The 15,508-nt window shown below is 44.5% G+C and overlaps 1 long non-coding RNA gene across 2 annotated transcripts in view; it reads right to left on the bottom strand.

Moving 5' to 3' along the window:
* The window catches only part of LOC309643835, a 72,775-nt gene that overhangs the window by 37,574 nt on the left and 19,693 nt on the right, over positions 1-15,508 (bottom strand). Inside the window, exon 2 of one of the 2 annotated variants that reach the window (XR_014254085.1) lies at positions 8,984-9,042. The exons of the other annotated variant lie outside the window; for it this stretch is intronic. This is a non-coding gene — a long non-coding RNA (uncharacterized lncRNA). The remainder of the gene's footprint in view (positions 1-8,983; positions 9,043-15,508) is intronic. 2 annotated transcript variants of the gene reach the window in all.

Raw genomic sequence — 15,508 nt, 5'->3', positions numbered from 1 at the left:
CATATGTCCTAGAACTTGCTTTTTTTTTTTGTAAAAGCATCATGGATATTCTTTGGATAGATCTACCATATTCTTTTTCAAGTTTTTCCAACAAAAACAAATCTTATTATTTGAATGCTTTCATTAAATAAATCCCATGAGGGTAACAAACCTTAGGACAAATCACATTTGGACAAAAAGTCCAGTGTTCTGAGTCAGGGTAAAATGTCCAATTAACAGTTGAACCAGAAACTTCTAATATTTGAACTTATTTTACTTGTTGCTGTACGTATTTAAATAATATAAAGAAAAACTCTAATTCAGAAAAAAATAATGTGGAAAATGATAAACTAGAAACAAAAGAATTTAAACCATTTAGAGACCCAGTTTACACCACAGGAAGAAAATAAATAAAGTTTTCTGTACGAAGAAAAGCATCACACTTTTTAATATAAACTAATTAAGAATTAAGTGCTCCGTTTAGCTGTCCTCCTGCTCTAGGTGATGTCTCCTCGCCCATCTGCTTTGGATGCCCACTAATCAGTTATTCAGAATCTTCTCTGTTCTGTCCCCCTAGCCCTCTCCCAAACACTCATGAGCAAATAAGTAGGCCACGTGGATAACTTTCTTTAAAAAGAGTACAGAATTTCTGCCCTCTTCATCTCCACTTTCCAAATACCTTTGGCTTGAGCTTATCTCTTTTTTTTCAGTTTAAGGACTCAATGAAAGTTGCCCATGAGGGAGCAGGCAGGATCTCCCCACCTTTGTGAGGTGGCTCCTTGTGCCTCGAGCTGGACGAAGTGCTAGATAGAAATGTACAATTCCTCCCATTCAAGAACAGGAAGAGTACCCAAGAAATCGAGTCCCAGCTTCCCTTCCCATTTTCAGAGCATTTCGGAGATTCCAAACAAAGCCAGTTAGGCAAGAACTTATTTAAAGCCTTGAGTTCTTTTCCACACCAAAATTTTATATTTTAAACTGTTATATAAATTGTAAGCCTGTCAGCTTTATCCTTTTATGGTTTTTGTATTTTCAGTCTTGTTTGGGAAGAGCTTTCCTAATCTCAAGATTAAAAAAAAAAAAAAAGTTCTCCTGTATTTATTTCTAGTGCTTTCATATGGTTGAGCTCCTCAATCCATCTGGAATTTATTTGGGGGTCTTTTCTCAAATTTATGGGTGAATTAATCCCTCCAGCAGCATTTCCTCATTTATTTGAAATGTCTCCTTTAACAAGTAAAATATTCTTTTATTCCCATAGCTGTTTCTGGATTGTATTCTGTCCCAGTGTTTTATTCCACTGATTCTATGTCTGCACACATTGTTTTTATTACTATAGCTTCAAGGTATGTTTTGATATCTAAAAGGACAGCCTCTTATTTTCTTTCTTTTCCCAACTTTTCTTGGCTCTTTTTTTTATAGTTCATTGGTTTTACAACCTGAAGTAAGTCTGAGTCAGTTTTCTCATCTGAAAAGATTAAGACTATGGACCCTACAGTCATTTTTTCTGGATATCAGCAAGATCCACCCAGGCAAATGGAAAGTCTTCTAGGTCTTTTAAGCAGAGGGGATTTAATACAGGGAATTGGTGACATGATATGGAAGGACTAAGTAGCTTAATGCAAAAATAGGAAGCTGCTCTACTGGGGGTGCAACAGGAGAAGGAGGTACTATTGCTAAAGCGTAGAGTGGGAGCCATGTGATGGAATCTAGAACCCCGTAAGGTTGCTTGATGGGAGTTGGGACCATGGAGCAAGGGCCTGTGGAGCAGATACAGGAGCCACGGGAGACACAGCTGTTACCAGAGATACCACAGGAAGCAGAGAGAGGGATAGGGAAAAATACTCTGGCTTCTCTCCTCTTCCCTTTCTCCAAGCTTCCATTAGTGCTTGCCATTGGCTGAATCAACCTGGAAACTGGAGAGCAAAGGAGCCTGGGAAATGTAGTTCCCTGTGATATAGCACAGAGATTAGAAAAAGCAAGAGAGTAATCTGAGCAAGAAAAGGCAGTTGGGCACAACCACATACCAGTTGTGTGACCTTGGAAAAGTTACTTAACCTCAGTTTGTCTCAGTTTCCTCCTCCAAAAAGTGGGGATAAATAATAGTACTTACCTCACAAGGCTATCGTGGGGATTAAGTGCATTAATTCATGTTAAACACTTTGTAAGCATTTAATAATAGTATTTGTTATTATTATTCCATAAAATGAAGACAGCAATACCTATCTTGCAGAGCTACGGTCAACAATGAAGTGAGATAATGATTGCAAAATGTTTGCATGGTGTTGTGCATCTGGTACTGGGTACTTCCTAAATGTTAGTTCTCCTCGTAGCCTCAACGCCTCACCCTTAGTATGTGCTCAATAATGGCTGTAGCTGACGATAATGATGGCCTCGACCTGGGGAGAATGCAGCCTCCTCAGACTGAGGAGGGACATTCTTGCTCTGCTAGAGAGCTAGGGGGACTCTGGAGGGCTGGGCCTTCAAGGGTTTGGGCAACACACAGCCCTACATCAACCAATATGACCACATATGGAGATGCATTTGGAATGACATCCTGCATCTTTCTCAGGTTTCTTCTCCCGCTACCGTTGGTGCCCCTTCTTTGATTTTAGTCTATTCTTTTTGGCTCATGCAGATAACTGTGCATTTCTGTGTTCACATACACGGTATGAACGTTCATGAGTACACAATCCTGTGTGTGTGTTGAGTACTTTCCCACTTATGAGCATTGCCCCTCTGGTCCTCCCAACAAGCCCACTAATGCAGACGGGGCAAGCTTCATTATTACCCCTGCTGAACAGCAATGGAATCCAAGACTTCAAGAAGACAAGTGGTACACCCAAAGGCCCCCGGGGACTTGGGACAAAGCCATCTCACTCAAGTTCAGGATTCTTCCTACTAATATCTCAGGCAGCCTCCCACAAGCATGTGTGAGTTAATGTGCATATACACACATGTGTGTACTCCACACATACACAATAGATTCAAATCTCTGAAGGGAAGGTTCATGCCTTATCAATCTTAATATTCCCTGCCTCAGATAAAATGCCTGGCAGCTGGAAAAGAAAAAAAATTGTGGAATTGAGTTGGCCTTGACTCTTGAACAGGACCCTCCTGGGGGAGGGGTAGGGAACATAGATGAGAATTATAGCCAGAGCCAGGGCTCAAGACCAGCTTGACTGAACTCTACAGTGCTCTGACCCTTGATTCCAGCTCTACCCAGACCTTTCTCAGGTCATCACAGAGCAGAGGACCTGGTCACCAGGAGGGAGTGAGATGCTCAAGGAAACAGATCTGCCCACCTGGCTCTGCCCTGGGGTGTGTAACAGCTTCTTCTGGGCGGTGGGATCCCTGGCAGGCAGGAGTTTGCTCTAAACCTACTGTGCTAATCAACCAACTGCCTCAGCTGCCCACCCGGGGCCTGGCATCCACACTGGTCCCTGGCAAACCAGTTGGAGCAGGAGCCTCGTTCATGTGGGCATGGAGCGCTGGCAGGAACCATGGGACACTAGAGATTAGAAGCCCAAGTTAATAAAATGGTTGCCATTGGGCATCAGTGTTTGCCAGGCACGTGTACATCAATACTTGTTCTATTCTTCACTCAGCCAAGGCATGGGTGCTGCTGGAGTCTGACTCAGCCCTTTGCACTGGCTTCAGCTATGAACTCATTCCCCTCCGACATCTTATTTATTTATTTATTTTTAATATTTATTTATTTATTTGGCTGCACTGGGTCTTAGTTGCTGCATGCGGGATCTTTAGTTGCAGCATGTGGGCTCTTAGTTGCAGCATGAGGGATCTAGTTCCCTGACCAGGGATCGAACCCAGGACCCCTGCATTGGGAGCTCAGAGTCTTAACCACTGGACCACCAGGGAAGTCCCACCCTTCTCCAATATTTTAAAGATTCTACATACTCAATTGATTCGGCTTTGCTTTGCATCTCTGCTCTTTCTCCTTATCCTGAAATGGGATGCCACTCTGTCCTGTCGGCTTGAAAGACTTCTGGAGCAGGAGCGCGGAGGCGGGCCCAGCACAGGTGGCCCAGGCAGCTGCCCACGCCACTGCCATGTGCTTTCAAGAGCCCTGTTGGCTGCCCCATTCTCCTCTCTGCCCACAGACATCCCAGCACCCTTGAGAGTCAACAGGAAAAGGTTGGGTCATGAATTAGACAATGGGCAGTGAGTGGGAAGAATAAAAGCCAAAGGCCTCACATGGGGACTCTGAGATCGCATGCACCCTGCTCCCGTTACCCCTCAGGCCTCATTTCCTCTTACTCTCCCCTCACATCACTCTTCACTGTTCCTGGAACATGCCAGGTCCACTCCTACCACAGGGCCTTGGCACTACTCTTCACCCAGACAGCCCCATGCTCCCTCCTGCTTCCTGTTCAGTGCTTTGCTCTGATGTCACTTTCTTGCCGAGGCCTTCCTTGACCACCTCCCTACAATTGCGAGCCCCATTCTCCACCCCCTTGCTTTTGCCCTGACTCCTCTCACCGTCCACCTTAGTTATCTGGTTGAAGTTTGTTCTCCCCACCTCCGCAGTTTTGTCTGTTTGCTCACTGCTGTATCTCCAGCACCGAAGCAGCGCCTGACACGTAGCACATGCTCAGTGATATTTGTTAAATTTTTGTGTGGATGAGGCTGGCCTGTGAGCTGATTCCAGACAGCCCTGTGTTTGGATCAGCCCCACTCCCTTCTGGGCCTGACTCAGTTCATCTGTCTGATGACAGGGGCGCATGTGCCGCTGGGTAAGCTGCCTTCCAGTGGTAATAATTGATGAGTCTGGGCAATATCCTCTTCCCACCCAAGAAGGCAACGAGGGAAGGGAGGCAGGAAGCAGCTGCCAGGATGACTAAGTGGGATCTTAAGTCATTGTCCCCCAGTGCCAATCATTACAGGCCTCAGCAAGGCTCAGGATTAGTGAGACTCATGTGGCTTCCCGGCCTGACCCGGCCCAAAAGGGCCATGAGGAGCACTTGGAAAAATAACTCCATCATAGCGAGCTGACACTGAGGCCTGGAGGAGGAATTGAGATTTGCTGGACTTTGTACAGAAATTTTGCAAAACTAGACTTGATTCAGCTCTCACTCAACAAATACTGTACTTATAAGGACTCCCTCGGTGCCAGGCACTGCTCTAGGCAGAAATAGAGCAATAAACCAGAGGAGAGAGGTCCTGCTTTGACCTGTGTGTTTACTTGTGAGTCCTGGCGTGCCATCCCTCCCCAAGGCCCAGGGCCTGCTTCCCTTCCACCTCCTGCTCCCCAGTACTTTAAACCTCCCCAGATCTACTGGCTACATCTAGATAGATAGATGCCATTTATCTCAAAAACAAAACAACAGCAGCAGCAAGCACCTGCACTCCCGCTACACCACTGAGACAACAACACTGATTCCCCCGTATCCCTCTCCGGCATCCCAGTCACATCGACTTTGTATTCTGACCCCCTTTCGGGCAACTCCAACTCTCTTTCTCGTTCTCAGCATCTTCGTGTCTTTGGTCCTACCATTCCCCAACAAAGTCACCTTCTGTACCTGTGGGGTTAATTGCTCCAGTGGTTTCCAAACTAACTGTATGTCCCCTGTATTCAGCCCCTTCGAGCATTCATCCTTATCTGAACCGTCCCTCCCCTCCCTTCCCTGGGCCTCTTCAGAGCTGCTCATCACATCACCCTCTCACCTTCAAGGGGAGGCAGGCTTCTCTCAGTTCCCCAACCCTTGAGAAACTCTCCACCACACAGAACGCCTGCTTACCACAAGTGCATTGTCATCTGTACTGCGCACACACCTTTCCATGTAATTACCGACTGTCCGACTGTCGAGATTGTTTCCTGTATGCATGTCTTATCTCTCCGTGAGACTGTAAACTCCTTGAGGGCAGGGACAATTTCTATCTTTCTGTATCCTATACAGCCCAGTACCCACTCACTCGGCAATCAATCAGTGACAGATCTGACCTGGATCTACCAAACGGTAATATTTAAGAATAATACATTTGTTGAAATGTGTATTTGTTTACAGAGGTTAAAAGGAAAATGTAGCATGCAAAGTGGTATTATACGGTCTGATTACCACGGTGTAAACTATGTACTCATAAGGGTAAAACTGGAAGGTAATCGGTAAAAATAAAAAGCATTTTGTCAGGGTTGTTGGACTCTGAGTGATTTGTTTAATAATCTGTAACTATTGTTAGTGCATTGTTTATGCATTCGAAAAGAGTTTTTTTTAAGTACGTGGAGGGCTTTAAGTGTCATTGAAACATTCCACTCTTGGGTACAAACTCATTAAGTCTTTCTTACGAAATAAGAGGGAATGGGAGCGGGGTAGGCAGGATTGGCAGTCCTTTTGAGATTTTACTCAAGTCATATTTATACACAAATAGCTAAGCAAAGGGGGGAAGACGCCAAAGTCCAAGTTTTGCCAGCAAATGTTTATTCCCTGAGGATGGGACAGAAAAAATAAACAGTTTAAAATAACCAATGAAATCACGTGAGCTGTAAAGATTTTTTTTTCTCTCCACCAGAATGGGAAGTGCATGCATTCGCCTTGAGTTTCCTGGTGTTTTGTGCTCTGAAGCCCCAGCAAGCGGGTCGTATGACTGGGAGAGGGAGAGGCTGGGTACACCGTCCATCCAGGCGAGGACAGCTCTGGCCACAGGCTTCCTTTGAGTCCTTAACCTCTTCTGACATATTTATTTTATTCACATCAGACTGCAGGCTCTCAAAGATGAGGACCATGCTCTTTCTGTCAAAGAGGTGGCTCCACAGCACGCTTAATATCTAAGAGGAACCCAAGAAGTCATTGGTCCAATGCCCTCATCAGACCCAGGAGGGCCAGGCTCAGAGGCGTGTGCAGAGGCCACATAGCCCGGGATTCTTGGGAGGGGACTGGTTTTAGAGAGCTCTGGAGTGCCCAAGCCCAGCCCCCAGTGTCGCTCAGGTATTCAGAACATCCCTCTAACGAGTGTGGGTTGAGCATAGTTTCCCTGGGCCAGAAAGATGGCAGAAGAACGACAATAAACAAACAGTGCTCCTTAACATTAAGGAGCTTAGGATTCAGAGGGAGACATGGGGCAAGTTCACCGATAACCAGAATACAAAGCAGAAAGGAAGAAGTATTGCAAGAGGCACGTGTAGGGGAAGCGGGGAGCCTCTGAGGAGGTGGGCTGAGAACGGCTCCGATGGCATGAAGCTGGCATTAAGGGGTTCAGGATGATGCAAATGAGGTCAGAGGCACCGAAACAGTTGCATTCATTAAACAAATACTGGCTGATCACCAACTACCAAGTGCCAAGCAAGGTTCTAGGCATTTGGGAAGCAAATCTCTCCCCTTGCGAAATTTACATTCAAGTAAGAGTAGGGACACTACAGGGACTTGCCTGGTGGTCCAGTGGGTAAGGGCCCGGGTTCCATCCCTGGTCGGGGAACTAGATCCCGCATGCCGCAACTAAGAGTGCACGTGCCACAACTAAGAAGTACGGATGTTGCAACTAAAGATCCTGCATGCCGCAACAAAGACCCAGCACAGCCTAAATAAAAGTAAATAAATATTAAAAAAAAAAAAGAGTAGGGACACTACACAAGATATATAAGTAAAAGTAGGTTAGGTGGGATGGTGAAAATGTAAAATTGTGCAGCCACTGTGGAAAACAGTAGGGCAACTCCTCAAAAAATTAAACACAGAATTATCATTTGATCCAGCAATTCCACTTCTGTGTATATTCTCACCCCATGAAGAAATCTGGGGTAAGAGTAGTCCAAAAAGAGGGATCAGCAAGTGCAAAAGCCCTGAGGCAGAAACGGCCAGGAGACCACTGTGCCAGAGCCATTGCCATGAGAATCCATGGGTTTACCTTTGTGCCTCTTTGGTTGATTCCAATGGTACCAGGGAAACTGCTTAATAGTGGAACTGGGAAAAATATTCCTCAGTCCTGGGGGGCAATGCAAGAGCATAGGATCTTATTTGGGTGAGAGGTGGGAGGAGTGACTTGGCTTTATTGAACTCAGAGCAAAGTCACTGTAGGCTCTAGCAGTTACACTTCTTTGGGGAACATGACCACTCAGACCATAGAGCTGCATGTAACCATAACTTCATTTCTCTGGAAACAATTCTGCTAGGACAGGAACTGAGAATTCTTTCTCCATGACTTGTGGGTGAGTTTGTGTTCTATGAGAACACTGGGTTTTGCATTTCTCATTACACTGCTCTCATAGCTCCTGGGTTTGGAAGAGGTCACTGTCATTAAATTCTTTTATGACTTTCGCCCCCATCAAACCAAGGATAAAGGTGAATAAAGAACTCATCCAAAGCAGAATGCTCCAACGCCCCAAGATAATTTCTTTTCATAAAACCTGGAGTTTCATGCCAGGAGCATTACATAAAAATAAAGCCAGAGTAACCAAGCGCAAATTATATTGTTATAGACAATGCTGTGAGATGAAATCTTTCTTTCAAGATATTTTAATTGCCAGATGCAAAAGATAGTAGACTCTTTTCTTGTTGAAACTTTGCCAGCTTTGTAGTTAATGCCCACTGTAGCTGCATTAAAGGCTCTGGGGCATCTCTGCCAAGATGTGATGGCCAAGAACCAGTGATGACTCCAGCGTAGGCTTTCTCCAACTGCCAGCCCTGCCGCCATCTTGGCCTGGCCTGCACACCAGCTTCCTGACTCTGTCTGATTTGCAGGTCCCATTGGATTGTATGTCCTCATGTAGAGGCTAATACTCACAGTAAAGTTTTTAGGAAGCTAGCTTAAAGTTTAACGCTGAGGGATGCTGTGGCCCTAAGGGTGGTCTCTGGAGGGATCGTCTCTGGAATTCTCTGCTAAGACCCAGTGTGTCTAAGCCACGGTGTTATGGAAAGAGCATAGGAAGAAATAGGAGACAGGAAGTCTGAGGCTTAACCATGATTCATCTCTGTGCTGGTTACCTTCTGCTTGCTTAACCCGCCCCAGAGCCACGCCCTACGGGACTCTGCCTTGCCCTGTGCCGCGGGAGACTGACCTGTATACACATCAACAGGCTCCGTTGTCTTCTGGCCTAAGTAAGGCCAACGGGGATCTCTAGGAGGAGAGAGAGGTTGGTTGTTAGTTCCCCCGACTCCTTCCTAGGTCGCCGCAGGCTGCCATCTCTTCCCCCCGAAGGTGTCTCTCTCCAGGTTCTGGTGACTGCGCCCTCCTCTCTCTTTCACAGGCCCAGGTAGCTCCCCAAAACTCCACAATGTCCCTTGCATTTTTCCCACTTTTGTAAAGAGTTCCTTTATTGAATTCTGCTGAAAAGATCCAGTTAGAGTGTGTCCTCTTCCTCCTGCCGGGACCCTGACTGATGTGGCCACGAATGAGCTGGGTGGCCCTGGTCACACCAGCTTAGGCCTTGGTTTCATCATCTTTAAAATGGAGATAGGACTTCCCTGGTGGCGCAGGGGTTAAGAATCCGCCTGCTTGGGCTTCCCTGGTGGTGCAGTGGTTGAGAATCTGCCTGCCAATGCAGGGGACACGGGTTCGAGCCCTGGTCTGGGAAGATCCCACATGCCGCGGAACAACTAGGCCCGTGAGCCACAACTACTGAGCCTGCGCGTCTGGAGCCTGTGCTCCGCAACAGGAGAGGCCGCGACAGTGAGAGGCCCGCGCACCGTGATGAAGAGTGGCCCCCGCTTGCCGCAACTAGAGAAAGCACTCACACAGAAACGAAGACCCAACACAGCCAAAAATAAATAAATAAATAAATAAATAAGTTTATTTAAAAAAAAAGAATCCGCCTGCCAATTCAGGGGACACAGGTTCGAGCCCTGGTCCGGGAAGATCCCACATGTCGCGGAGCAACTAAGCCCGTGAACCACAACTACTGAGCCTGCACTCTAGAGCCCACGAGCCACAACTACTGAGCCCACGTGCCACAACTACTGAAGCCTGCTGGCCCAGACCCTGTGCTCCGCAACGAACAGAAGCCCCCACTCACTGCAACTAGCGAAAGCCCGTGCACAGCAACGAAAACCCAACGCAGCCAAAATATAAATAAGTAAATAAATAAATTTATTTTAAAAAATAAAAATAAAATAAAACGGAGATTAAAATGGCAGTTCTTACACACTCGTTCCAGAGTTTTCATTAGGTTTATAATGCATATAAAGCACTAAATAAACACGTTTTAAAAATAAATATGCTATCTAAGTTTCACAATTCCAGGAATGCCTAAAAATAACATGTTATCTTTTATATGTCAATATACTGCTACCAATATATGACATTTTGGGTAGTTTTTCTAAAATACACATGGGTTTTTATTAAATACCCAAAAGGTTAACTGGTTTTCACTGTGATAAACATAAACACATTAGATGGCCAATAATAATCCTAAAATCTATCCCAAATTCAGGAAGATAAGACAGATAAGACAAAAACATTTTCCATATTTTGTACCCTTCAAGGTAGTAATAATTAGAATTTACCCTTCAAGGTAGTAATAAGTAGGGAAAAAATCTAAACATAAATATTGACATATCTTTCCTTTTTCATAAATAAAAATAGCTTTATTATCACCATTAGCTACCAAGAGTCAACCTGGTATAGGAAAAAGGACATTGACAGACTTAAAAGACATGTCCCGAATTTATTTTTTTTATTTTTAAAAACTGTAATTTAATTTTTATTTTATATTGGAGTTTAATTTATTTACAATGTTGTGTTAGTTTCAGGTGTACAGCAAAGTGATTTAGTTATACGTATATCCATTCTTTTTCAGATTCTTTTCCCATATAGGTTATTACAGAATATTGAGTAGAGTTCCCTGTGCTATACAGTAGGTCCTTGTTGATTATCTATTTTATATACAGTAGCGTGTGTATGTTAATCCCAAACTCCTAATTTATCCCTCTCTGCCACCCTTCCCCTTTGGTAACCATCAGTTTGTTTTCGAAGTCTGTGAGCCCATTTCTGTTTTGTAAAACATGTCCTGACTTTAAATGCCACTTCTGACACATCCTATACGTGTGACCATAAACAGAGCATTTAATCCCTCTGTTTTCATCAGATCTGTAAATAGGGGTAACAGTTGTCTCCTCTACTTCTGTATGAGATAACAGTGAAAGTCCCTTGTAAATGAAATTGAGCTATTGGTAATTGCTCGCCCAAGGCTTCTTTAAATACATCATCTCTGATTATTCTCATCTGATTAAGGTAGGTGGGGGCACTAGGGCTGCCCTGATTTGAGACTCAGAGGGGGATGGTGTAGGTCTTGGGGGAAGGAAGTGAGGGGACAAGACAGATGAGGGCCAGATGTCCTGACTAACTAGCACAGAAGAGCCACCCTGGGCTGGCTGTAGTCCAGACACAGAAGTTGGGCTCAGTGGCGGAAAAGACGGGTCCTTGCCCTCGAGGACTTTACCCTTTAACTAGGGAACTAAGTGTAACCCGCAGAAAATCGTTCCTGTGTGCTTCACAGGAAGCTCCAAGCTCACCGTGCACTGGAACATCTCCATCAGGCTGCAAGGAGGAGCTGGGCCTCCAGTGGAACCCAGGTGCAGGGGTGAAGCACGGGCACCCAGCAGGGAGGAGGCTGGCTGTGGGGAGGGGGAAACAGCTTTAGGAAGGGGCCAGACTGCCGGGGCCTCAGGACCAGGCACGATAAAATTTACATTCATGCATTAAGAAACAGAAAACCACCACACAGTTGTGAGCAAAGAGTCCCAAGGTGAAAGTGGATTTTTTAGAAAGATGGGTTTGGCAGAGATGGGCAGGATGAAGTGATGGAAAGACTGCAGAAAAAAGATTTTTTTTCCACTCTTTTAAAGAAACCTAAATATTTGCAATATAACTCATGACTTAACGATAAGTGGTTCTACTTCCTATCAAAGACAGGCCCCTCCTAGAATATTTGTTTCCCCTTTAAATGAAGTTTATTTACCCTTCAAAACAAGAATCTTACACTACCGTGAAGTAACTGCCACAGCTCTGCAAGTCCCAAATCAGATGGGGGGTCTCCACTCAAGGCCCTGTGGATTTACAACCACACTTCTCCCGCTTGTCACACTCTAGTTACCGGAATGCGTGGGCATTTAAAAAACAAAACAAAACAAAAAACTGTTCCCACACAATATTAACCCTTTGGTATTTCAGAGATGACCACTGAGGTTCAATTTGGCCCTCTTTTTGGTTTTTGTGAGCCGCTTTCCCTTATTATCAACTCACCCTGCAGACCCAGCTCAGCAGTAAAGGCTTATTCACTATCCCGCCCAGGCTTTGGCTCGGCTTAGACCCAGAAGCACCTGGATTAGCTCCCTCAGTAGCCAACAACATTTTGTCTCGGGTCCAAGTTGTTTATTTATCTTTCCTAGGCTATTTGAGTCATCGAAAGAAATGTATTTGTTTGCTTTTTCAACTTCTCTATTCCCTAGAATGTTGCTTCCTTTTTTAAAATACATGACATGATAAAGAAGTTATGCTGAGTGTTTTTTAGCAGATTTTGAAGGAGGGGGAGGGAGGGTCTAATTTGAAACAGAGAAAGAGGGAATTAGCCTTTTATTTGGTTTTTAATTTTCCCCTGCATTGTCATCTTCACCATCGTATGTTGAAATGCAACATATATTGGCACAGAATACATGAAAGGCACTGGTGTGCATAAATGTCATAATTCCTGCCCACTGGGGGCTTCCAATCCAGTTGGGTGGTCTGTATGGAATCAGCTATACGTTCTGGGTCAGGACAGAAGTCTAGAAGAGGGGGCGATGGTCAAATGAAGGGAGTCAGGGAAGATTTGGAGGAGGTGGGGCCCCAAAGGATAGGTGGGACCTGGGAGACCCAAGCTGAGGAATGGGTTCTGGGGAGGGAGAAGCACCAGGAGAGGCTGCAGAGGCCGACACGGGCTGGCTGTGTCTGATGAACTTGGTGTGTGGGGTGCACTGGAGAAGCGGGTGGGGCAGAGGGAATGACAACTCTGAAGGTAGGGCCGTCATGGAGCAGGGCCTCAGAATCCCCGGCCTGTGGCTGGCCTCAGGGGTCCTGAGCCCTGAAGCTGTGCTGCTTTGGGGGTATGTTTCTGCAGGCTTCAGCAGAGATGGCCACGGGGGCCCAAGGAGTTTGGGGAGAGCTTTGCATGCCTTGGCTGAAGGGTCTGGATTTTACTCCATGGAAGCCAATGAGTTTGGAGGCCAAAAAGCAGGGTATCATGGGGAAAACGGTTGTTGTGTATGGGCTTTGTTGCTGCCGTTTGGTTCTTATTTTTTAAAGATTAATCCAGAGGTGGTGGGTTAGATGAGGAGGAACTCAAGTAGGGAGATGATTTCAGTCTCTTAGGGTTCAGGCATGAGGTGAAAAAGGACCAAACACGATGATGGGAGGGGCAGGAGAAACATTATAAAAGACAAATTGTCAAGAGTTTGTGACCACATGTGACGGGAGAAAAAGAATGTTATTAGTGAATCAAAGTGACCAGTCAACCCAAGCTAGGTATAACTAGGTTTACACGCAATACTGGCTTATTTCTATAGCTTCTTGCTTTTAACAACAGATTTTGCTTACAAACTGCCCCAAGGATCATTTTCTTGAAGGATCAACGTGCCTTCTCAAAAGGGGGTATGGGCAACCAACAAACTTTGAGCTCCTTCGTAGACAGAGAGAAGCTGGGCCGGGGCACCCTGTTGAGCTGACAGTGGCCAAACATGTAAGGGTTTCCAGGAGAAAGTCACAACAGGCCTTAGGGATTCATCAGGTTTCGTTGTTACATCTTTCTTTTAAATTATTATTAAACAGGCAACATAAAATCATTGAAGAGAGTTGCAGAAAACAGGAGAAAGCATTTCCATTTTTGGCTTTGGCAGCTAGATGCCTGAATAATCCTGCTGACCAAGGCAGCAAATGCCCCAAATAAAAGTCCATATTTGTTGAAAAACTACTACACTCAAGACACTTTGGAATTTTAAAACAATGAATTCAAAGGTAAACTGTAACAAGGAAATTAATGTTTTTTAATACCACTTTCACTTAATCAAAGAAATATTAAAACTTTGGTTATCTTGAAAAGAAATGGATTAGTCAGAATGTTGTTTCCAGACATTTGTTTGGTTTTCACTGGACTTTTTGGCTTTGGGTCAACAGAGTTTGCTCCTGTCTGTGCAGCTCTGAGTGGTGCTTGTGAGCCAGACTCCACCCAAGCCACAGGAGGAGATTTTCCAGGTTGCCCAGGCCAGGTTGTCACCTCCTGTGCCCAGAAGTGGGGGGTCACTGCAGTGCAAGCTGACAGGCTTCTCTCTGGCCCTGTCTCAAAGCCCCTTTCCAACAGGTCTGCTAGAACCTGAGGATGAACAGAGCAGGGACTGAGGCTTGGGACCAGATGGGAAGCTGGAATCCCTCTGGAAAATCAATTTAGCATTATCTAGACAAGTTGAAAATGTATAAACCTTAAGTCCCAGAAATAACCCCAGAGAAACTCTTGATGGTGGGCCCCAGGAGTCACATGCAAGAATGTTCACAGCAGTACTGCCAGCAACAGCAAAAAAGTTGCAAGCAATCCAAACATCCATTGAGAGGCAAATGGAGAAAAAAATGGCAGAGCATTCACATAGCAGAGTATTATACAGCTATAGGCCACAGCATAGAGGAATGTCACAAATATCATGTGGAGTGGTGAGAAAAGCAAATCAAAGAATACATACTGTATAATTTAGTTTATATAAAGTTCAAAAGCGTGCAAAGCCAGCAGATTGTTCAAGGATGAGTATTTTAGGGTAAAATTACAAAGAAATGCAAGAGGATAAGCAACAAAAATTTAGGAGGGGGCTGGGATGGGAAGAAGTACACAAGGGGAGCTTCAATGGTGTGGGTTGTAACATATCTTAAACTGGGTTGTAGGTAGTTGGGTGTTCATTTTTTACACTTTCTCATATGGTCTATTATATGCATTTAATATTGAATTCGAGTTTGAAAAACAAGATAGGGGCAGAAGTCTCCTGCAAAAGATGTGATTACAAAGCCTCATCCTCATAATCCCGGAACTCAAAACTCATCAACTCTATCTTTGTTTAACAGTCAGACAAACAAAATGAAGAGGCCAAGTACATATATGGAGCAAATGTAGATGGAGAAAAATGACCCAAGAGCCCCAAGTTTCTCTGTCTTCTGGATCATATTTGCGTTTTAGCATTTCTTCTTTTTTTATTTTTCATTTATTATTGTAGTGGGAGGCACAGACCACCGGGTGTAAGACAGGCTCAAGGATGTATTGTACAACACGGGGAGTATAGCCAATATTTTGTAATAACTGTAAATGGAAAGTAACCGTTAAAAACTGTATTAAATTTTTAAAAAAATTTTTAAAGAAAAAAATAATAATGCAGATAATAAAGTCTATGGTAAGAAGATATTTTTTGCATGAGAGTTTAAACTAGCCAGTTTGATAAGAGGTAGACAGTATGATGCACAGTGGAAAGCAGCTTCATGTATGGATGAAGTTGTTATTGTCAAAATACAAATAAATAAAAAGGATTTAGTGTTGAAATTGTGAAATAGTAAAGAAAAAAGGAGCTATAGAATAACT

The sequence above is a fragment of the Balaenoptera physalus genome (assembly GCF_965194825.1).
Source record: "Balaenoptera physalus genome assembly, chromosome: 15".
NCBI lineage: Eukaryota > Metazoa > Chordata > Mammalia > Artiodactyla > Balaenopteridae > Balaenoptera > Balaenoptera physalus.
The sequence above is the reverse complement of the archived record's forward strand: the minus strand, read 5'-3'. Positions and strand labels throughout refer to the sequence as shown.